The following is a 22,121-nucleotide window of genomic DNA, read 5'->3' on the forward strand; positions in this document are numbered from 1 at the left end:
AATAGAGTATAAAGAGAACGGAGCCAGTCTGTTTTCAGTGGTCCCCACTGCCACGACAAGAGGCAATGAGCACAAACTGAAACATAGGAGGCTCCTTCTGAACATCAGGAAGTATTTTTTTGCTAACCGAATGAAGGAGCAATAATACAGGTTGCCCAGAGAGGCTGTGGAGTCCCCTCCCTAGAAATGTTCAGAAACCATCTGGACACAGCCCTAGTTCAATTGCTGTAGGTGGCCCTTCTTGAGCAGGGAGGTTGGACTAGATATTCTCCAGAGATTCCTTCCAACCTCAACCGTCCTGTGATTACATGTGCTTACCAATTTTATTGAGAATGACAGAGCTGAGGTGTGATATGAGCACAGCATTGTGGCATTTTGAGTTATTAGTCAAGGATCAAAGTAAAGTGGTGGGCAAAATGTTTGGTTCCAGGACTGGAAGAGTAGAAAAGCTACAGGTCAGCATGAGGAACACCTGCAGAGTTTGTTATGGTGGAACCAGGAACAATAGGGAAAAGAGGGGACTTGCCAGACAGAAATGGGGGATGTTGCAGAGCTCGGTATTTGGAATAACTGGTCTGTTCTGAGGTTTTTCTTCCTTGGATGCCACTATGTATCAATCTTTCCTGTATTCCTGCAGTTTCGCTTTAAGAATCTGAATCCCCCTGAGCAGTAGGTGATCTTGACTATAATGGGAGGAATAAGCTTGGGAAAGTTTTGTTAAAAGAGAACAGGTTATAAAAACAACCCTCTCTGCACGGCTTGAACCTGTCAACATGACGCTGCCGACGACACGGCTGGAGGGGAATGTGGCAGCCTTGAAGCAGAGCAGCCTACACAGCCTGCAAGTGTTATGGCCCCAGTGTGGGCTTGGGGGAGGTGTGCCTGCCTTGCCAGGTGGGCCATGCATGGCAGTCATGCTTAAGTGGCCGTAAGCATTTAATCAAAGCGATCGCTTTGAATCTCCATTTTGCCAAGGGCTTGAGAAGGGCGGAGAAAGTGCATGTGATTCTGAAAGTGCTGCTGGCTCATCTCCAAAGTGCAGTATGGTTCTGAGTGTCCTCTTCGGGACTATATTATCTGCCCTTTGCAAGAGAAATAGCTTTTTGTAAGGATAGTTCTGTATACAAGTGGCTGCAGCATGGGGTTGTGCTGATCTCCAGTTCTGGAAAACCAGAAAGAGGCCTTAGCAGATGAGGAAGCTTGTGTCACTGAGGCCTGGGATACCGGTCTGCCCAAGATCTCTTGATGTTCTGTTCAGAGTCAGTAACCTTAGAGCAGAGATTGTGCTTCAAACATTCTCCTCCAGACAAACTGACCGTGTTGATTCATGTTGGCTTCCACTGGGGACAGACTCTTTAGTGGAGTTGGTTGTGGTGGGACAAGAGGGAATGATTTCAAACTAGAAGAAGGGTTATTTAGATTGGACATAAGGAATTCTTTTACAGTAAGAGTGGTGAGGCACTGGCACAAGTTGCCCAGAGATGTGGCTGGATGTCCTGTCCTTGGAGACATCCAGGATCAGGCTGCATGGGTCTCTGATCTATCTGTAGATGTCCCCGTTCACTGCAGAGGAGTCCATATGGTCCCTTCCAACTCAAACAATTCCGTGATTCTATGATCTTCAGAGATACTGCAGAGAACAAATCCCTGTCCTCGTCCTCAGAGCTGGATATTTGTAGAAGTGCCATATAATGGCATGACATGCTAATGCACGTAGTTGTGTCATGGCGCATTCAGCTGTGTCTGTAGCCATGTAGTAACAGAGGTCAGCATACAGTACTATGTGTGCATCTGTCAAGGCAGCTCACTCTTTCTTCCAGAATTATTTTGCTTTCTGTTTCCTGGATTGATAAATCTTGATGATGGCATACATTTTCTTGGGATACTTTGAGAACATCCTGTTTCAAATGCAGCATCTTATCCATTAGCTTTGATGAGCAGCTGGAGATGCAGGATACCTATGTTCAGTTTTGTGCTTTGCCACAGATTTGTTGCATGACCTTGGTAAACCATAAGCTTTTTTTCCAACATGTTTTTCTTTTGTTGATCAAATTATATATTTTTAGAAGCTAAAGTCAAAGTCCAACATAATAGCAAGAATAAGCTTTCGCATTTTGACCATTCATGAAGTATGGAGCACCTGCATACGATGTATGTGGCTCTGCTTGAGAAATAGTAGTGTAGAGTAGTTAGCAAATGATCAGAAGTATTGCTATGTTGGCACAGCCACCTGTTGGCAATATGGTCTGTACGTCTAGTGGAGTCTTTTTGCTGGACTGGGCACTGTTTATTGTCTCCTCTCTTCCCTGCATTTGTCTCTTCTCTTTGTTTATGCAGTGACAAAAAAGAAGGCAGTACAGGGTTGCACCAGTTTAAATGCATCTACGTGAGGCTTTTTGCTGGCACGGGTACATCAGCAGCCCTCTAGCCCTTGGCTGCATGAGCTTTGCAATGTGGGACAAACCTTAGTCTTTGAGTGCCTCAGGGATGTAACCGGTTATGGGGTGTAATTGTGCCTCTCTTCCCTGTTGGTCTGTATGAACACATTAAAATGAAACATTGCACAAGCAAGAGCGGAAAGGAGCAGTGACAAAATCTAACAGATACAGCAGCATTCAACCAAGATTTCCTAAGATGTTCACCCTACCATTCAGTCAAGATTTCATAACATGTTCAGCCTCTGTGTATGACTTGAAATGTGTGTCTAATAAATAGAAATGAAAATGTCCCTGGGATGGAGAGTTCAACATTCCTCCAATTCTAAATATCCTTTGCTGGCTACCTATATTTATCTGTCAGGAAAGAAAATGTACAACATCTGAGTTACAGAGAGTAACACAAATTGATTAACCTTGTGCAGTAATTAATTGCTGCTAGTGTGTGAGGGTAGTTTTGGGTCCAGTTTTCATCTTCAGTTTCCTGAATTGATATATCTGTCTGCTCACTTACCTGCCTACCTCTACTGGGCATGCACAAGGTGATGGTGAAGAATACAGACACTGAGTGAAATTTTGAGCTAGATTCTTACTGGCACATGAGCTCTGGCCTGGCACAGGCAGCTGGTGGAGATCATCGGAAGGCCATGTGTTTTTGTAATATGGGACAGTCGTAGTGTGAGTTAGAAGATGCTAAGGTCAATTTTTTCTCGTGCTACTGGTGGATAAATTTGATGGACTCTTGATCTGATGAAAAATCAGATAATAGAATTCTACTGAAAGCACTGCAACTGTTGGGACATGTTTTCCACTATGAAAATCTCCAGTGTGCCTTTGCACCAACAAATGCCCGGATGGCATGCACTGAGTTTTGCAAAATGGCAGGGATGGAAAAAAGGCAGATGAGTGGTGTCTTGTCTCAGTGTCTCTTGCCATTTCCACTGGCCCGGAAATTTTTCCATACCATCTCACTCCCTGTCTTCTTCTAAATGGCAGAGAGAAACTGGACTGTAACTCACAATTCACGTAGTTGTTGTTTTTGTAGTATACAGTATACACTGTGACATAAACAGCAAATGCTCTGTAAGGGGCATTTTACCCTTCAACACAAAGATTTCAGTCTATACCCCAGTACAGCTCTGCCTCTGTCTTCTAATGGGAGGCCACAGCACGGGGAAACGCATCCTGGGAAGGCAGAACAACGGGGTGGGAATTAGTCAGATGCAGAGGCGAGTGACTCGATACTAATGGCCAGATAGGCTCTGACAGCCTCACACCAACGGGCCACTCTTCTCTACAGGGAGTTTACGAGGCCTTGGCTTGTGTGGCCACCTCCACTTACGAATGAAAATCAAAACCAGATTGGTGTACCCCTCCCAACAGCAGCTGCCTGTTTTTTTGCATAAATCGTGCTCCCTGCCCCTCTCCAGGGGAGCTCCATAAAATAAATGGATTCATTACATGCGGATTTCCTTTTCCTTCTTCTCTAGAGAAACAAAGAGCCTATTAGATACAATATGGAAATACACATATACATGCACAACTGTGCAGAGAACATGAAAATGTGCACGTGCACATGCAGTGCATAAGCTCCCTCACTCTCCCATCTCTCTCCCATCTCAGTGCTGTAAAATACTTGCAGAAAGCCCCTTCTTCTTTATGTGCACAGCTCTGCCAAACACACAGGCGTGCATTCATTCGTGCATTTCTGTAGCTGAAATTCTGAACTAGCAAGGACAGGAAAGCACAGGCAAGTTGCTTCCTCCCCAAAGGTGCGGGGCTATGTATCTCAGCCAAAGCCTCCCATAGCGGCCAGCAGTGTTTTCACCAAGGAGCAGAAGGGTCCCGTCTTTTTCAGAGCTGGGCTCGCAACACAGTAACCAGAGAGCTGGGGAGGTGCCAGCTGGGTCCCTTAACTGCCGTAAAAGAGGGCGCTTTGTGTCTGAGTAGGCAGAAGGACAAAGGTAGCGAAAAGGCTGGGAGGCCTTCATTCCTCTCATCTCCAGGTGGCGGCAATACTGGCATAGGAAAGAACTGGAAAGCACACCTTCCCTGGAAAGCTCTGCCTGTGTGCTGCACCACATGCAAATCGCACACACCTGTGCAGCAGGCTGAGGGACAGGCTGGAAACTCCTTGCCAAGCAGGTTACACAGTTAGGAGGTACCTACTTTCACCTTCCAGATGCTGCCATAAGATATTGGCTCCAGGACAAGACTGTGCAGAATGTGGGTATGTTGACACTGCACGCTAAAGCCACGTCAGAGCCTAGGTTTGAGACTGACTTGCTTCCCCTGCAAACTGTTAATGCCTTCACCCTCAGATCCAAATCCCTCTGACTTCAGCTGGGAATTCTCTGGGGCTCTGAAAGCCCAGCCTCGACAGTGTGCTGTGCTTTACAAACAGGAGGCAAATTACCGGAACTCTAGGAAACTGGGCATAATCTTTGCCAGGTTGTCTCCTGGTCACCCCCCAACCATCTGATTTAGGAGTCAAGAACAAAACAGAGGACGAAAATGGGAGTTGCTGACTCTCCCTGGCACCAGGAGATGTTCTGCCTTGGGAAAAGGTAGGAGAAAGGCAGTAGGGCTGGGAGTTAAGGCTCAAGGAGGGGGGAAACCATGCTCCACAGTGACATTTGCTGGGTCGAAGTCCAGGCTATGCTGAGGATGTGTCTGAGTGTCTGAGCTGGAGCCAGCCCCAGCCAGATCTCCAGTTTGTGAGGAGAGGAACTGAACAACAAAGTCCTGTTTTCATTATCACTGTGGAGTCCATTTTAGCCCTCAAGAAGGAAGTGGTGGTGAAAAGCTGGGAGGGCATAGGAGCAAGCTGTGAAGGGGCACCTGTTCAAATCTGGAGTATGGAGTATGGAAAGGTGATGTTGCCAGCATTTCAGATGCATGATACAGGACACAAATCTCTCAAATCACAAATGCGTCAAGAGCGTAAGAAGATAGTGGTGTTTTCATCAGACCTGGAATATTGGGCTTCGGGGTTACATTCAGGCTCCATTACTAGCTTTCTCTGTCTGCTTTGGAATGTAGCAACTTTCCAAAGTAGCTACATGTAAGTTGCATGTTTTTATATAAAGTGAGTCCTTCAGCCAGAGCTTTAGGAACAACAGCGACTTAAGTAAGATGTCTGAGGAAGTCCAGTCCAGAAAGCTGGCAGCCTGGGGGGAGACAGACCCTACAAGTGAGGGATTCTGAGGAACTGCTGAGCAGAAACCCTGCAACTGAGAGAAGCTAGCAAGAACTGAGATGTGAGGGAGCTCAAAGCATTTCATATTGCCTCAAATTCAGTGTTTTAAGCCCCAAAGTTCCAGACATCTTAAGCTGGACCATGAAAGTCTGTGATAACTTTAAAGTTGGGAGCTTTTATGCTGCATTTTTCTCCTTGCTTCTTGATTCTGAGCCTTAAGGTTGCCTTTGAATCACATTATTTAGTTTTCCCCACAACGAAGAGGACTATGTAGAAAACGTGTTTTCACCTAATCATCTGTCATCGGGATCTGGAGCTTTAAGGAAAAACAGCAACAGCATAATGAGATCCACAACCCATCAGGAGCACTGTGCTACTTCAGATGGCTTTGCTTCACTGGGGTCTGCAAGAACTTTGTATACACAAGTATGGAGATTGCAATCTTGACACTGGAAACTCTGGAGCCGTGGAACGGCCAAGCTGGATGAGCCTCAAAATCCATTTATTCCAGGAACCTGTCTCTGATGTGCTGTTGTTCTGATGCTGTCTTTGATGCATTTGCCAAACGCTTCAAGGGAAGGTGCAAGATCTTTTCAGTAGGCAGATGTAACAGTCTTTTCCACACTTGAGCTCACTTTCTGGTTCTTAACCATTAGAGATGGGATTGAGACCAGCAATATGAAATTTAACTTATTTTCCAAATGTGCTGTTAGCTGTTGTTATTATGTTTCTTGTTTTTCTCCCTGTCCACATCTTGGCCTCCCAGCTTGTTGTGTTAAGGGTGGCTTAGTCCAATTGCATGCAATGTGAAGGAAATTGTTTACTTTGATGAGGTTTGAAGTGGTTTCTTCTTCATCTTGTGGAATATCAGTTTATCCTTTTGTGTTCAAGGGCAACAGCAACACTCAAGTTGTCTTTCCCTCTGCAGGTATTTCACGTGCTTGCATTAGGATGTCTTCTGCTTGCAAGAATGTGTGATGCTGGGTATTTGTCCCAGTGAAACTCCTTGCTTGAGGCTCCCATGTACTTTACATGCTTTGTTGTACAGATGCTGCTTCCCTCCAGTGTTTTTCCCTCCCCACATGTAAGCAACTGTGTTACCTGATAGCAGAGGCACTCAGCTGGGACTGAGACAGTCTCTGGTCTGTTCCTTGCTGTGAACTTTCGCAGCAGCATCTGCTTCTCTTTAGACTATAAACTGTGTGCACATTTGTGCCTGAAAATCACGATTTCAACTGAAACCTCTGCATTCTGTTGTAAAGCATGCAGTGATCTGTAGTAACTCACAGTGAACTACACTCTCATCTCACTGGTCGCTCTCATGCTCTGCTGTTCACAGGGTCGGATGTGCTCTGTGAATTGGGTGCTTTGGTGCCCTGGTGCCCGGGCTTGGTGGTGGGCTTGGCCCCACAGCACAGCAAGGCCGAGAGCTTGGAAGGGACTCAGACCTCCAATTCTTCATGGGAAAGCAGAGAGCACACCATTCTCTCTAGAAACAATCCTGTCTCTGTCTCCCTCCTTTGCTCCTTATCTCCATTGACATTTGTATGCAAATAGCATCAAAGGATCAGAGATGCAAGATAGACTGCCTGAATATTCAGGCAGTGCACTTCAGAGCAACCCATCACCAGCTCACAAGAGAGTGAGAGGGAGGGATAGATGCAGGGGATCAAGCCCTGACCCTTCTCTGACAGTCATCCCCCTCTTTCTTACACTTGAAGGCACTTGCTGCCGTTTGTTGAACCAATAGCTCCAACTGAATGGAAAATCCAGCTGGAGATTTGCCTGTGATATCTGACACTCGTAATTCATGGTATGTTGGCCAGTTCTGCAAAGTGGAGCAGGAGCACAAACAGCCCCTCATGGCTTGCCAGCCACGTGTGGGGTTCAGTAGTCACAGTGTGTGTGGGCTCCTCAGAGACGAGAAACCTCTCCAAGCAGTGATGTGACCGTGATGAGGGCGAAGGGTGGGAGCAGGGAGGAGGGAGGCTGTCTGCTTTGGATCCCAGGACAGGGGCAGGTGAGGTTTGGTACCTTGTGGATTTGCTCAGGCCCAGGAGCTGGTGGGGAATTGGATTTGAGGAGCTGAGCAGCTTACAGGGGAGCCACTATGCTGGAGGGAAGGAGGCAGGAAGATTTTGTCTGTGCTTGCGTGAGGCTTTTTCAACTTCCTTCTCACCACAATCTGCCTGTGGGGACAGGGACTGCAGCTGCCACCACAGAGTTCAGCCAGGGGTTCCTCTCAGAGGACAGCTTGTGGCTTTGATCAACCATAGCCATGTGCCTCTTTCCCTGCGTGTTCCCCGGGCACAGAATCTGGCTGTGCAGACGTGGGGATGGACATCAGCTCTTCTGCACTTACAGCCCTGCCAAAGTAAGGGCTTGCTGTCATGGCAAGGAGAAGGATGCTGCCTGGCTCAGCTGCCACTGTCCTGAGGTGGATGTCCAGTGTCAGCATGCTGATTCTGCTGCCCAGAGCACTCACAAGACCCTGCATGGGAAAAAATGAGCAAGGCCACCTTGGAAGAGCGTTGTCCTGGCTTTCAGGGAAGGCCAGTCAGGTTGTCAGGGGTGGGACAAGCACACAAGTTACCAAGGCAGCAGGAGGAGAGCATCTGCCAACCTGTTTTCTGTGCCTGGCTCAGTGGTGGAAGCAGAAGGCTCCTTGGTGTGTCTGCCATTTCCTGGCAAATTACCTGTGTCCAGTCACTCCTTCCTCAGCAGCTGGGGCATACGGTAATAAAATCTATCTGTACTTCAGGAAGTGCTATCTTCAAGTTCCTCAGTTCCCTGAAGGAGAATGTAGTAGTGACAGGTGGGTAAAACTCAGGCTGCTTGCGGTCTGTGGAGACCATCAAAAAATCATAGAATGGCTTGGGTTGGAAGGGACCTCAAGCATCATCAAGATCCAACCCTCCTGCTGCTGGCAGGGCTGCCAACCTCCATACCTAATACTAGACCAGGATACCCAGGGTCTGGGCGGCGTGTTGACCTTGCCTGCTTAACATGTGTACTGTGCCATGGCTTTGCAGATCTCGTGAGAGCACACATGGGAAATCATTCCCTGATTGCCTTCTTTGGGCTACTGTGCCCATCAGCTCTGGTGTTTTCCAGATGATTGCAGGCTTGATGCCTTAGACCTTGGAGCCCTTATGGCTGGGGCCACTGGCCCTGTCTATGTGTAGGCACAAAGCCACATCTGGCTTGGTTTGAAGGCAGAACTTTTTCCCCAAATGGTAGTAGTCTGAAGGTAGAGTGAGATCTGGCAGCCTTTGCAGCCTGTTGAAAACCAGCCTTACAAAATATGAGTGAGGGAGCAAAATGCAACAATATAAGAGAAAGAGGAGGAAACCACCAATTAGGAGCAGCCCCTGAGGGGTTGCTTTCTCAGGAGCCAGGAGGCACACTGCCAGCAGGACTTTTGGAGTGGGATGGGGCAGGCTAAGAAGGCAGAGCTGGGGCAGCTTCTTTACCCAGAGCTGCTCTGTAGCTGGAAGGTCCTGCAGTGCTGGAGCTGTTGCCTCTGAGCAGAGCAATAAGAGGAGCTGGCAAAGGGGATGAGCAGGAGTGCTGTGAAGGTGCACCCTTCCTTAGCCTGCAGCAACAAGCTAGCAGCTTGGAATTGCTTCCTTCAGAAAGCAGCTGGGAGTAGCTTGCAAAGCTCTTCTGGTAGCCAGGTTTCCCACAGGATGGCAGAAGTGTGAGTTTGAATGAGGTACCCCCTGCAAAACAAACCCACAGCTGGTGCCCAGCTCCAAAGGTGGCTTCTTATGTGCCAGAGGAGACTGCCCCACCAGCATGGGTCTGTAGAAAATAAGGGCACAAGGCCTGTGCTCCACTGTTGGTACTTCCTTACGACAGTCTGGGGAAACTCAGGGGTTATGCAGTTCCTGGCCTGTAGGGCTGTTGTTGCTGGCTGGGAGTCAGTGTTATTCTGCGTTACTAGTGGTGCAGCGTGGTTTGCAGAGGGCCTGTGCTCCTGATATGAAGTGCTGCTGAGGGCTGAACAGCCAGGATGTGGCTTGTGGACCGTGTACTTCCTGCTGGAGAGGAGTGGGTGTGCAATATAGCTTTTGTTTCATTCTGTCTTATTTTGCAGTCTTCCTGGAGATGCCCTTTTTTTAGGGCCATGCTTAGGCAATGGGTCCTCTGGAGAGGAAAAAGCAAAATACTTGCCTGTGCCCACTCAGTGACACATCTTGGGTGCTATTTATAGGGACTATCCAGGAGAACATTGTCAGTGTGTGGAGAAATCTGGGTTTGCAATGTAGATGGGCTGAATGTCCACTGTAGATGGGCTGTATGTCCACTACATGGGCGGGTGATGCCTTCATTCACCCTTCATCCCAGTTGTCTCCTTCTTCCCTTGTTTTGTCACCAGCAATGGTGCTGCCCTCCATGGAACAGAACACTTGTTGCTCAGGCTGAGAAACGGCAAACAGCAGTGAAGGTGCTCGCAGCTGGATGGGGAGACTGGTGTTAGCCTCCGGTTTTGGCTGGATGGTGGAAACCCATGGCCAAGACATTCCTTGGAAGGAAGGGGCAAGATCCCTCTCATATGACAGCTGCCTGCATTTAGATGGTTCTAAATTACTCATACTAGTGCTTCCAGCAGCCCAAAGCACCTGAAATTAGCTTCTTTTTAGGGTTGCCAATGGGAACTTGGGTGATTTAGGTCCCACTGTTTTCTCAGCAATGAGGTGACTCACTGACTGCCTAGCTGATGTACTGCAGAGTGCCATTACAAGGGTAGTCAACTCCAATCACAAGAGATGTTGGATAAGCTCACAATGTCCTTGTAATGGCACTCTGCAGGAGCTCAATTCTTTGCTTCAGCTCTTTAACAACTGGATTTATCATAGAATCACCAAGGTTGGAAAAGAGCTTTAAGGTCATCTTGTCCGACTGTCGACCTTCCACATATATTTCCCCATTAAACCATGTTTTTCAGTACAAAATCTAAATGTTTCTTGAACACCTCTAGGGATGGTGACTCCACTGCTTCCCTAGGCAGCCCATTCCGGCACCTGACCACTCTTAGAGAGAAGAAATTTTTCCTAACATCCAGCCCGAACCCTCCCTGGCACAGCTTGAGGCCATTCCCTCTATATAAGTTCCAGCTGTCCTCACTTAGCCTTGTGAGTGAAAGAGCACCTGAGATGTGCCAGGCAATGAGAGCTGCAGCAATACTTGAGCACGGTGGCTGCCCAGAACACTGTGGATAGTGTGGCACAGTGCATTTTGAAGATGCTCTAAGTGAGAATTGTCTAAATGTTTGCTTGGCTTGTTGCAGGGACCAAGGTTTCTGTCTCTGGCATCCTGGACATTTTCCTCATCCTCCACATTGCTGTATGGAGTTGCTCTCTCTCTGCCCAAGAGACATGTAGTGTAAGTGATTCAGTATGTTTTAGGCAAGGGATTTGAGCACGGGTCTCATTCTGTCAGAGGAACCGTGGCAGTGTAATGAATGAGGCTCTCTAATCCATTTGATGCAGATCTCGAATCTGGGTCTCCCCCATCCCTTGAGTATCTAACTTTGATCCATATGATCTGTTGGCATTGGAAAGTTTCCACAGAAAGGTTCATTTCCAGTAAGTTGATTTTTTTCATTATGGGGGAAAAAAAACTTACTGAGAAATACCGGATTAGATCCAGTAGAGACATCTCAGCCTCTTTCCAGAACACAGTCTGCACTAGAAATCATCTTGCACTAGCTGCATCTCATAGATAGAAACCAGAAAGTTATCATTTTGCCTACGAGTGTATGCAAGAGAAAAGCCATATAGGAGCCTTAGTTTGATACACTAGGCAACAGAAATCAGACTGTGTAATATTTTCTCCCTGACTATCCATAGATAACAGTAAAAATGTGATGAAAAGGGAAACAAGAAATGAATAGATGCTAGAAGGATATCTTCAGAGTCATTGAAGCACAAGGCAGAAAATTCTGGTGACCGAAGAGTTGGCATTTTCCCTTGCTGAACCCAATGGCACATGTTAGTTCCAGGAGAAATTCTTCTATGTTTCTGGAAGGATGCTTCTTGTGACACACAATCTGTTTTATAGATCCTAGGGGCTGCAACTGCTAGGATCTAATTATATTAATTAACAATAGCAACCTTTATTCCTCCTCTTTCAATCTTTTTGGAGTGGCATTCTGTTGTGCTTATGTAGCTGTTCCTCTTCCTCTCCCCTTCCCCTCTCCCCTTCTCTTGCCATGTGCCTGCATGTCCCACTTGCCCACCGCCTGGGTACATCTGGAGAAGCACAGCTGCATCTCCAGTCGAAAATACTGCTGTGGTTCATTGAAGGTGTTTCAGCATCATACAAAACCTTATATTTAATAGCCAATTCAACAAAAAGGCAGTCCTCTAGGTGGAGGTCACATTGAATCTCTCTTTGCCTTTAGCAGAAACAGCTAAAGCATTTCCAGTTGGTTGCCCAATTAGCCCAGGCGTCTTGCGACAGATCTGCTGAAATTGCGTGCAAAGCTGCAGTTACGGTTGTTGCACCGGTGAGCTAAAGAGGGCACTTGAGGCTTTTAAGCAGCTATGACACAGTCCTGAGAAACAACTAACATATGGAAACCATGCAGACCATCCCTGGCCTGCTGGCTGTTGAGGGCCTCATCCCAACCGCCTCTGCCAAACCTGGCCGTAGGAATGATGTCAGCGAGTCACTCTACGGGGTTTTGGAGTGCAGTGCAATGCACCCAGTGAAGTCAGTGATGACATTTCTAGTCCTGGGGAGTTACATGATCGTGGATAACCCCCACTCCTATTCTTTTGGACATGAATCTGGCAGCAGGACCCTTGAAGTCATGACTTTGAGCTCCCTCAAGTACAACTCATTATATCTGGGAACAGAGCCAAGGGGGATAGAAGGAGATTTCAGCTGGTGTGAATCCCAGCTGCATGTCTGCTTAGCAACACAGATTTTCATAAATATGTTTTCCATGGCTCTGCTCTCTCAGAAAAGCCCCCTTGCACTGTCAGTAGGATGTGGTTGTAGGCAAAGGTGTGCGCGTATAAGCCAGCATGCATTCTTGTAAGTGTGTCTCCGAGGGCTGCAGTAACAAATTTTTGTTGTTATTGTTGCATGCAGAGCCCCACCTGGGAGCTAAGACCTCCTGCTGGACCACTGACCCACTGTGCCTGAGACAGTTGTTGAAATGCGGAAGCTATCAGCCACAGGTCTCTGCTTGTTGCCTTCCAGATGCTGCTCTTCACAACAGCAGTGGGAGCTGCAGTTGCAGTGGGCACTGTAGCAGGTGTGCAATGAGGATCTTCTCATTTCCTAAGAAGTCACCCAGTGCCTGATGCCCTCTATCTGCCTGTGCTGAGGAGTTGTGCTGGCGCATGTAAATGCTAAATGGTGAAGACCTGAGAGCAGATAGAGCTTTGAGGGCAAAAACACTCAACCCACACGTGTTGGAGGTAACGTTACCGTAGATTCAGTTTGAATCAAAGGTTTTTCCTGCATCTATCTGAGATGTACCTGACCTCAGATCCATCTAGAGCTGGATATGAGCTGAGGATCCTGTGTCCTTTCTTTTAAGGGCCACTGTATATGAATGAAGCCACACTTGTTTTTTGCTCTGTCCCAGACACCTCCTCAGCCTGTACTGGATGAATGGGTGGAATAAGATCTATTCCAAAGAGTGAAGCAAAGGACAGGAGCAGGACTCCAGGAATTCCTTCCCAGATCTGGGAGAGGAATTGACCTCATGTATAAAAGCAAGCCCCAGGGGCAGGACTCTTGGAATCTTGTCCTAACAGTGGTAGTGGGGTGAATTTGGGTTCATAGGAGAAATTGGGATTCATAGACTTTAGCCCTATCCATAACAGAGTTATCTGGAGTTTCTGATTGTGGAGGCAGAGAACGTGGGTCTGGACTTATCAGTGTTATGGTCAAACCACCCAGAATCTTTGTTTGACTTCGATTCTGATCTGAGTTCATTCAGCTTTTGTCTGAGGCCAGATCTGAGCCCACTCCTTTCCCTTTGAAATCATTTTCCGCTGTTGGCATAAATGGGAAAAAAATGACTTCATTTTACATCCCTGAGTAAACAGATCCCACTCCATCCCCAGAAACTGAAAGCTGAGGATTCATGTTCCTCAGAACCACAGCAGATGAATCAGAGCTGGACTTTCCTTGTTTCTGAGGCTGACAGGGGAAAGAGAGTTGCAACAGGACAGCAGACAAGAGGAAGCAGAGTCAGAAGCTGGAGCCTGTGTGCTCGACAGGAGTGCAGCTGAGGAGGAGGGAGACCTCCAGCTCTGTGCCTCCAGATAGCTCAGCTGTTGAGTCAGCTGGGTCTGGGGCTTCGTGAAACAGCAAGGGGGCAAGGGTGAGCAAAAGCTGAGAGCATGCGTGTGTGAGAAAAAATGTTTCACCTCTGGTGTGTGGCCAAAAGAGCGGCTATGTTACTGTGGCCCGTGGAGACACACTTGTAAGAACGCATGCTGGCTCGCACACGTACACCCTTGCTCACAACCACATCCCAATGACAGTGCTTGGGGGCTTCTCTGAGAGGCCAGACATGGTTTGTGCTGGTCCCTGCTAATGACCAACATCTGGCAAGATGGGCTGGAGTGGAAAGCCAGCTGGGGCCAGTGAGCCCTTTCCTTTGTTAGGAGTGAAGGGGAGGGTTGGATCAGACAGGCTGGAGAGGACTCCTCTAAAAGCAGCCTGCTAACACTCCTGATTCCTCTGCAGAGAGCAGTAGTTGAGCTTCTGCTTTTATGTTTGTGCCATAAAGAGTTGCTGAAAGACAATAGCACAAAGCCCCCAAACCAGAGGTTCCTGGCTGTACCATACCGTAATGTTCAAGCAAGTTTTGCCAGCCCAGCTTGGCTTTGCCTAGAGGCATTAGTGTATATATGGGAGCACAGATATCCTTGACAGATGTTGTTAGGGAGGACTGCTAGGATGATGAGGGGATTTCTGAAAATGCATGTGGGCTGTTTACGGATTTGGGCACCACACCCTGCCTCACCCCTGGAGGTTATCTGTGGAGGGTGAGAAGCTCGCACCTCATGAAGGATGGACTATGCTGGTCCTCTGTGTTGGAGCTCCAGGCAGCAGGAAGCCTCCCACATGTCTCAGCCTGCCTGAGCCCAGGCTGCATCTGCCCTGAGAGAGCTCTCAGCAAACATGCCAAAGGCTTTCTGGGCATCAGAGCAGTGATATTATCCAGCCTCGCTGTTATCGTAACCTTCTTCTTGGGAGTACAGGTTGGAGGGATCAGAGAGGGAGAAAGAGATAAAGATTGAGGGTATGGAAGGGTAGAGGAAAGACAAGGGGTCTTATACAAACTAAGTAGAGATTTTTATTAATGTTGTTTCTGCAGTGCAGAGCCTTGGGAATTTGATATCCTTCCCACTCTCTTGTCGTCTCACCATCATTCACCTGTACCGTAAGGCATGGGGCAGTGAGTGCTGCAGGGAACATAGGAGTTCCTCTCCCCAGCTCTGCATTCAAACCAAAGCTCTCTTCCACCTGGGTTCAGTGGGGCTTAGCTCTGCTCTGGCTCTCTGGCTTCCAGGTTGAATGTGGGACCACAGAGGAAGGCTGAGGTTACAGTGTGGCCATGTACCTAATTATTCTCCCGGATCTGCGTATACATGGCATACCATCACCAAACACTGTCCACACATCCCACTTGCTCACCACTGACTCAGAAGAGACTGGAAAAAACAGTCCCACTCTGATGCTGTGATGAAGATGTAAATGCTGTCTAGTAAAACTAAGAGTAGCATATGTGAGTAACCAGTTGGGACATACGGTGTGTGACACTGCTGGGCTGATGGTTGGCATGTTTACTGGATGACTACGTCAAGCTGAGCAGAGAATGATTCGGGGAAGACCTTCATGACATCTTTGAGGTTATTTTGAGATGATATTCATTAGTTCTGGGGAGGCTGGCTTGACCTCCCTCCTCCTCCTTTCAAGCTCATCAGACAAGCATTGGGCAATCAAAGTCATAAATCCCAGGTACTGAGGAAACGGGGTAATTCTCGTTAAAAAAAAAAAAGACACTTCTACTAAGAAGAAAGGAATTCATCCTACTGTGTGTTCAGTGGGGAGCACTCTTTGAAGTGTCGTGGTCTGGGGGACCATGACATGGTTGTGAGTGAGCTGGTGGTGACCAGGGATCAGGCAAAGCCTTGCCACTATCCCCCCTCCTCACCTGTACTCCTGTGGGATCTGTATGGGCACTAAGCCCTGCTGAGAAGGGACCCTCTCAAGGGCCCTGCCTTTGGGGAACCATCCACATCCCACCTGAAAGGCTAGGAGGGAAGCCCTGAGTCCTTGTTCAGAGCCAGAGGGGTAGCCTGTGCAGTACACATGGGCTGGTAATTCCTCTCCTTTGGGATGCTCAGAATGCTATCAGTGCTGCCATTTGTGTGCAGGTGGGTCACAGATGTGCTACAGTGGATTCACAATGTGATTGTGTATTTGCTGGCCCTTCAAGAGAGAGTCTACAGTGATCTAAGCTCAGGCAAGAAACTGAGGCTATTCTGTGCTATGTGCCCTTTCTTCAAGGGCCCACCCTTCGAAGGAGTTAGTGGTGGGTTGGCCGTGGGATCAGCAGATTTTTTGCACATTTATATCTCACTCCTTTTGCACTCGCATGATTTGCTTGAGGGCCAGACAGCAAGGGAGAGTTTCTGATCTCCTGATGTGTCGGACAGGGAGCACTGGAGAGGAAGAACCTCAACCTGGTTAATAAATGGATCCCAGCCATGTTCCTGTAAGCTGTGGTGGAAATTTGTTTCTTTTGGATTGAGTAGCGAGGGGCCTACAGGATGTAACTAGGATCTTATTCTGTGACTACGGCTGCTGTGCTGATGTCCTCTTTCCTTGACCTTGAATGGACAAAGGAGTGGAGGAAGGACCTTGGTGAAGGGAATGGGTAGGGAGTTATGGGGACATCTTCACCCAGGTTGTGCACCTTCTTCCTGACCACTGAGCCCCATTTCATTGTTTGTATTTCTCTGCTGTGAAATGCAGGTCCCAGTACGCTGAGTGTTTGGGCTGCAAGGTGCTCCAAGAAGCTTCAAGATGTATGAGAACCTGAATGTTAAGTCCAGAGCAAGCCTCCATCTGGGGGACACTGCAAGTCAGACCCATACGGGAATTTGACATTTAAACTGTTATTGAAGCTAATTCTCTTACTTCTGAGCACTGTGGTATCTTGTCAGCTCAAGTCTGCTGCTGTAGAACAAGTGCAGCTAAGCCTGGGTCATGCTTCAGTGAAGTAGCAGACAGAAGCACTGAAGCCTACAGAGACCAAGTGAATCTTAGAAGCGCATGAGTTCGGACTGTGAAACTACAGCAAAAGACATGTTTCCAGGTCAGCTCCTGATCCTCCTGTTCTGTTGCTGAGCAGTAGGCTGCTGGGAGATATGTGGGACAGAAGCCTCCAGGAAGAGCAAGCTCCTGAGCGGGATCAAAGAGCTGATGGTGGGAACTAGGGATTAACCTTACTGGATTGTTTTGGCCTTAAGAGATCCAGGTCCTTCCTGAACACTCAGACCCAGGCAGTGACAAGTGAGAGAACAGGGGCCTGGGAGAGGAAGAAATGGTGTAAGGAGACACGGATGGTTCAGTTGGGGATGGGATGAGCCCGTGCCAGTATTTCTTCCCACCAGGTTATTACTTAGCAAAAGCAATGGCTAAAACACGAGCCTCCCACTGTGGCCTCTCAGACTTGGCCAGGGGATGTGCCAGGAGCATTTATAGCCTGAAAGCCCTGGCAACAACGGTTGTCTGCATCATGGATGGGTGTTCAGGTGCGTGACTGAGTAGGGCTGAATCTGGCTCCCAAGCGTAAAAGTTGGTTTAATGCCCTCTCCACAGGTTATTAGCTTGCTGCAGGGTCAAGCTGGCGTGTCGGGCTTGGGGAGCCTTGCTGAGAGCACTCATGTGAGCAGGAGCTTGAGTTTAACTCTGCAGGTGGCAAGAGCATGCTGAAGAGCTGAAACGAGATGTCTGGCGAGACAGCCCCATTCCTGACTCCAAAAGTGGCTGTGGCTTTCTGCCTGCCCAAAAGGATCTGTGTCTGCACCAATGAGGGGGGCGGAGCACGGGGGTTGTGGTGATCCTATTCCTTGCGCCTCCAAAGGAGAGGGTGAGACCAGCAGGGGCTTCCCCTGCATCCCGTCGTGATGCAGACAGGCTCCCCAGCTGCAGCCTGGGCTGGATGCCATGCTGGTGAGGATGCTCTGAGTCACGGGGTGTCTGCACGCTGCACAGCCCGGCCCCGCACGGCAAGCGGTGCGCCTGCAAGCCCTCATCACAGACTGCACGTAAACGGCCCCTCCGGCTGTCTGTCCTCTGCGTCATGGGGGTCAGGTTCCTGTGGTGGGATTTCCTTGTGCAGGGCACAGGAGTTTGCACGCAGAGAAACTTCTCTGCAGCTGGAAATAGTCTCTGAGACGTGCTAAGATGAGCCAGAATGAGTGACGGAGGTGCACTGAGCCCCTGCTTCTCTCACTGGTGGTCACCTTGATCTTCCCCATCTCCAACCTTGGCTGCTGGTAGCGCTGCTAACATAGCTATGGGCTTAGGAAGCACACAGTGGTAACCACAGCAGGGGGCTGGTAGAGCAGCCACTCTTCTAGAATGTCCCTGAGCAGGTGGGGAGTCCCTGGGGTGTTTTGCTGCATTTTGAGGGCTGGTCGCTGTAGTGAGCACATGGACAGATGTCCTGGGTTGCTGCTCCCTGTGTGCGGTGTATCTTATCTGCAGCACCCAACAGTCGTGGCGGCTGCCTGGGCTGCAGGTAAGACATTGGAGAAACGTGGAACTGTATGCGTTTGGCCCTCTGAGTGAGCACAGGGAGGGTGCCTCTCACTCCAAGGGAGTGGGAGGGACAAGTACTTTGGCAATGGCCACGTGTGGATGCCAAACAAGCAGCCAGCAGAAAGGCAAATATTTTGGCTTCCCCAACACATCTGTTTAGAAGCAGCTCAACCCCAATTTTAAACAAAATGGGGAAGAAAAGACTTTAATTGAAGACATGTCCCTCAGAATGCAAGCTCTTGGCTGGGGCCCAGCGTTGGCAGCCCTGTTGGGAGATTGTGTGTCACACAGATGAGGCTATAGCACAGGCTCTGATGCAAGCACTCTGTGCTGCTTTTGAGCTGATCACATGTGCCCTGTAGAAGCAGAGGGAGGCTCTGCATAGGTACAGTGCTGTCATGCAGTACATACACTTCCATCATCACTCCTCCCCATCACCCCGCCTGCCTTTTGGCAAAGCAGCATCCTTTTGCTTGGGATGTAGAGCTCCATCTCAGCGGTTGATAGCTTCTGTCCTATTCTTTCTTCATTTTTCAAGGGAAGGATTCAACCCCAGGGATCCTGAAATGGATCAGTTGTTTTCCCAGCAGTCCCTGGCTCTGTGTGTGGGACTGAGATTATCAGATTGGGAGCAGCTGATTCCAATGCGTTGACAAACCCATTAAGAATCAGTGACAGCTTAGACACTGCTTTCTTGGTAGACTCTTTTGTCTGGCTTCAGCCTTTGTCAAATCTCTCCTATACCCAGAGGCAAAGCTGTAGAAATAGCTTCAGGTGAGAAATGTGTGTAAGTAATAGAAACAGGAGGTTCTCTGAGCTGTTTCCTGGTGTTTCCCATCTGTTTCCTGGTGAGCTCTGCAGCCCTTCCTGAGCTCAGCGGTATTGCAAATGTTAAATGTTTAATGTTAAACTCAGGGTAAGGGACGCCTAAGCTGTGGTCGTGACAAGGTTTGTGTCTTCTCTGTCCCTTAGGGTAAGAACTGGGAGCCCAGCAACCCCCAGGACCTCCTGTGCTGCTGCACCCAGCAGGGGGTAGATCTCCCAGGGACGGGTCCTGGCTTCCCAGTGGGGCCCCCTGGCGTATCACTAGGGCTGCCCTGGTGTTAGGCAGAGGAATATTCCCTCAGATGCCCTACCCGTGCTGGGGCTGGCTGCGCTGTAGCAGGAAGAGAGGCGATGGTTGACTGCTGCGCCCTCGTTGTTTTTGCATGGCCTCCTCTGCTGTACGCTGCCGGCGTCCAGGATGTAATAAGCGTTAATGCTGGCTTCCCAGGCGGAGATGATGGGGGCAGGGAGCGTCTCGGAGGAAACCCTCAGCTCATGTCAATCAGTGTAACTTTTTATTTTACAGATCACGCTGCACAGCGCTTCCAAGTATGAACAAATCTAAATGAAGACAGCTGGCAGAGGCTCTCGTCATCTAACTCCTTCCAGATGTGTACTTGTATGCCGCAGTTCCTGACTGGTGACACCTCTGATGGAATCCTTGGGGACATGGCGGTGATGGGGTAGGAGAAGGGCGTGCCAGAAAGCTGGTGGCGTACTGGCATCATCTCCTCTGATGTCCCGTGGAATTCCTGCTTAGGGGAGACCTCATCATCCCTCCTGGGGTCAGCAGGTCTCAGTGGGTTGTGCAGGAATTGCCCTGCGGAGCACCCGGGCATCTCTCTTTGCATACAGCTACTTAATGCAGAGTAGTGTACTGTGGATATAGCTGCTTTGTGGCCTGGAATCCAGACAACCACACTTAGGATGGTGCTGGAGTGAATTAGTGATGTTTTCTGATAATGAGTTGAGGTTGAAGTGTTTATGCAGCTTCCAGCCTGGGAGCCTATTCAGGTCTCCCTGCATGGTGCCTCTCTGCACTGCAGGAGTGTCTGAAATCAGTCTGGGTGGGAAGATTCGTAAATCCTGCCACCCTCCCACTGAGGTATTTACTCCTTGTGCCCCCACTTCATGTTCCTGCTTGGCCTGGGTTGTGCTGGAGCCATGCACAGTTTCCAATGGGTTTAGTTCTCACACTTCTGTGGGAAGGCTGTATCAGCTTTGCAAACTGCGCTCTGGGAACTGCTTGGTGGCTAACCAAAGATGGGTCAGGAATCAGGGTGACCAAGTTGGGGTGATCCCTCCAGCCTCAGGTGAGAGAACATATCTTCCCAGAGCATCGCCTTCTTCATGATGTCTTTCTAAAAATGCATCAGCTTGGGTCCAGACTTGTTTATTAGATGGAAGAGTTATTTTGGGTCTTTCTGTGGCCCCTCTTCTCTCCCCCTCCCTCTCCACACCTTTGTAATTAACCTCTGAACTCCAGTTAATCCCAGGATTAGTATGTCATAGGCTGTCAGATGGAGCTCTTGCCACCTCTGGTGCTGCCTCAGCATCCCTGGCAAGCTTTCAGGGGGGTCTGGAAAGCCCTCTGGGGAGGGAGGAAGCTCCTAATGGATGCGGGTGGCCAGAGCTGGCAGATGGTGAGGGCTAATCCGGTCTCACCTGCGTCTAATGGTGATCTTCCAAAGAGCCCGTGCCTGCCTGAGGGAAGAATCTTGCACTCGGAGGTGAGGGTTATGCTTCAGGCCCACCTTCTTCAGGGCAGAGAGAGCTGCGTGCGGGAGGGGAAATCTGCTGGGTGAGCATTAGCTGGTTGTTTTTGGTGTAGCTTCTCCTCCAGGACCAGCGAGATAAAGATGGTTACATGCATGGGGCACCTGAGCTGGTGTGCTCTGCCCTCGCATTGGCTGTGCTCACAGCAAGATGTGTGGGGGTCTGATCATTGTGGGAACAATTCATGCTCATGAGCCCCTCCAGAGGTTCCACCTGGAGCACCTACTAGAGCTCCCAAAGGTTGATCGGGCCTGAGCATGTTGGGCTCAGTGTGAGAGTGTGCTTTAACGAGCTGCAGGACAGTCTCCAGTGTCATCTTGTCAAGCAGGTCCCAGCCAAACCCAGTACACTGATGGTGGCCCAGCTGCAGCCATGGCTCTGCTCTGAGACATTCTGAGCCCCAGAAGCCCCAGCTGAATGTACTGCCCCTACAGTGGGATGTGCTGAACTCTCTCCTGCATGGAGAGCTTTGCTATAGGGCGATGTGCTGTAAGTGTAATGAAAACTGAGCACTGTACTTTGCTCAGTGGGAGGCCCTCATGGGTCTTGGTCACACTCTGGCTCCTCAGCTGGAAGATGGGCTAGAGGGGTGTTGGAGGTGTCACCCTTTCCAGTGGTGTTGCTGAAGGGGATGTGGGGAAAGGAGAGCACAGGAAATAGCATCACAAGGTGCATGTTCCTTGGGGAATGTCAGATCAGATTCCTGTGATATCTGGGGGAGCCCCAGGCTGCACCCTGAGCCTCGGATTGTGCTTTGTTTGTAAACAAAGTGAAAGAAAGTATGGATGGAAGGCTGGGAGGGTCCCACTGCTGCCTTGCAGGGAGCGGGCACTGGGCAAGCCTCAGGCAGGCGCTGGGGAATCCCCAGCTGCAGGGAGGAAAACTGCTGGGAAGCGGCACTGGCAGCTTCTGTGAAATGCTTTCATTCATCGCTGGCCAGGCTGGAACCAGTGCTGGCAGAAGGCGGTGAGGGGATGTGTTTCATTCCCAGCAGTGCTGGTGGGGGCTGGTTTTGATCAGAAGTGATCTGGCGCTGGACCTCAGCAGAGCCGATGGCTGCGGCCCGTAGTGCTGTG

General features: G+C 49.2%; 1 long non-coding RNA gene across 1 annotated transcript in view; it reads left to right on the top strand.

Moving 5' to 3' along the window:
* The window catches only part of LOC128076556 (uncharacterized), a 40,542-nt gene that overhangs the window by 7,785 nt on the left and 10,636 nt on the right, over positions 1–22,121 (top strand). The window contains exon 3 of the long non-coding RNA XR_008204440.1: positions 19,796–19,952. This is a non-coding gene — a long non-coding RNA (uncharacterized LOC128076556). The remainder of the gene's footprint in view (positions 1–19,795; positions 19,953–22,121) is intronic.

This window comes from Tympanuchus pallidicinctus, unplaced genomic scaffold, assembly GCF_026119805.1.
Source record: "Tympanuchus pallidicinctus isolate F22 unplaced genomic scaffold, pur_lepc_1.0 scaffold1, whole genome shotgun sequence".
In the NCBI taxonomy this organism is placed as follows: Eukaryota; Metazoa; Chordata; class Aves; order Galliformes; family Phasianidae; genus Tympanuchus; species Tympanuchus pallidicinctus.